Below are 1,710 nucleotides of genomic sequence, written 5' to 3'. Positions count from 1 at the left end.
GGCCCCCCCCCCCCCCCAGGAAGTCCTCTGAGATGTCCCACCAAGGTCCCCAGTGGTGGCAGGCCTCATTAGCTGGTGAGCCTGGGAAGTCTCCCAGCGCAGGGCCGAGGGTCCAGGGACAGGAGATGCGTCCTGATGAAATGAGGACCGGCCAGGGTGAGCCGACTGCGCCTCTCTGCCCAACCTTCCTGCCCCCCCCCACCCCGTGGCCGAGTGGCTGCTGCCTCCAGGGACAGGGACAGTCACCCCTCACCAGCCAGGCTCTCTTCCGCCCTGCGTCCATCCTGCACCCCCTCGCTGTCCTCCCCACTGCACACAGTGGGCCTGACCATCGGAAGCCCAGCCCTGCATTGGGTCTCGGGCCCCCTCGGAGGGGCTCCCATTCTGACAGACACTAAGCAACTGGGGACAACTGCCTGGGTGGCCGAGGAGAGGCATGGACGTCCCAGGCGCTCAGACTGGTTTTCAGCCGGGCTCCGAGGTCACACCTGCGGGCTGTTCAGGGGGGGCGCCTCCGTCCGTCTGTCCGGCTGCTGGAGCCCATGCCTGCCACTGGGTCCGTTGTGAACACGGTGCTGGAGGCTGTCAAGAGGCCAGTGTGCCGGGACCAGCAGGCTGGGTGTCCTCACAGGTGGCACCTCTAGCCTGTCCTCCCAGGTGGAGGGGAGGAAGGTCCCTCAGGTCTCCTACAGGGGCTCCCAGCAGGGGCACCCAGCTGTGAGGGTGGAGCCCGCAGGGCTGAGTCACCTCGAGGGCCCCACCTTTGATACTACCTGGCTGCAGGCTCCTGTCCCCATCTGTGATTCTAGAATTCCAGGCAGAGCACATAAACTCTGTAAACTCTCATTAACCATTGTCCCCAGAACCTGTTCCCACCCTTGTCCCCAGGAGCGGCCCTCAGTGCCTGCCTGGTTCTGAACGGAGGCCCAGGTCCACTGGATGAACCCGACAGCTGGGTGACACCTGGCCAAGGTGGGGCAGGGCAGAGCACTGGACTTGGGGACAGGAGGTGAGGGTCAGGTCCTGGTGCAGTCATGTGATGTGTCACCTAGTGAGGTGACATCCTTGAGTGTCCAGCTCAGATGAAATGCCTTGGGAACTGGGGGCATTACTATTACTGTTGCTATTGCTGCCAAGTGACTATGTGACCAAGTAGCATGTCTAGAGGACCGGCTTTGGGAGGCCTCCCTTGTGCAGCTACTAACATCTGCCCCACCCAGCAAGGGCCAGTCACTGCGCAGGGCGGGGGCTAGGGCAGGCACGAGATCGGACTAGACCCTGCCCCTCTCCCAGGTCGGGTGGCGGGGGCTGTGTTGAGGGCATCCTGAGGCCGCGTCTGCCTTGGAGGGAGGGGCTGCCATCTACGGGTAATCCCCGCACAGGACGGGAAGGGGCAGCGGCAGGATGCGTGGGCTCCACGGGGAAACAGGAGCCATCGGACAGCGGACCTGTCTGGCTGCCTGTGGCACAGCCTGGGTCAGCTGCGGACCCGCGCCGCCTGCAGGCTGCCCCTTGGTGAAGCAGAGATGCTGCTGTGGGAGTCACTGCCTTGGGGGAGCCCGAGGGGCTGAGCAGGGCCCAGCCTGCCCTGGATGCAGGCTCAGGTGGGCGACAGCCTGGGGCTGCCAAGAGCCCAGTGGGTGAGGGCCCAGCGGCTCCTGGCCGTCCCCCGCTGGGCCTCTGCCTCTGCAGGGGAGTCGGGGAGCCGAG

This window comes from Marmota marmota, unplaced genomic scaffold, assembly GCF_001458135.2.
Source record: "Marmota marmota marmota unplaced genomic scaffold, marMar, whole genome shotgun sequence".
In the NCBI taxonomy this organism is placed as follows: Eukaryota; Metazoa; Chordata; class Mammalia; order Rodentia; family Sciuridae; genus Marmota; species Marmota marmota.
This window is presented reverse-complemented; position numbering follows the sequence as displayed.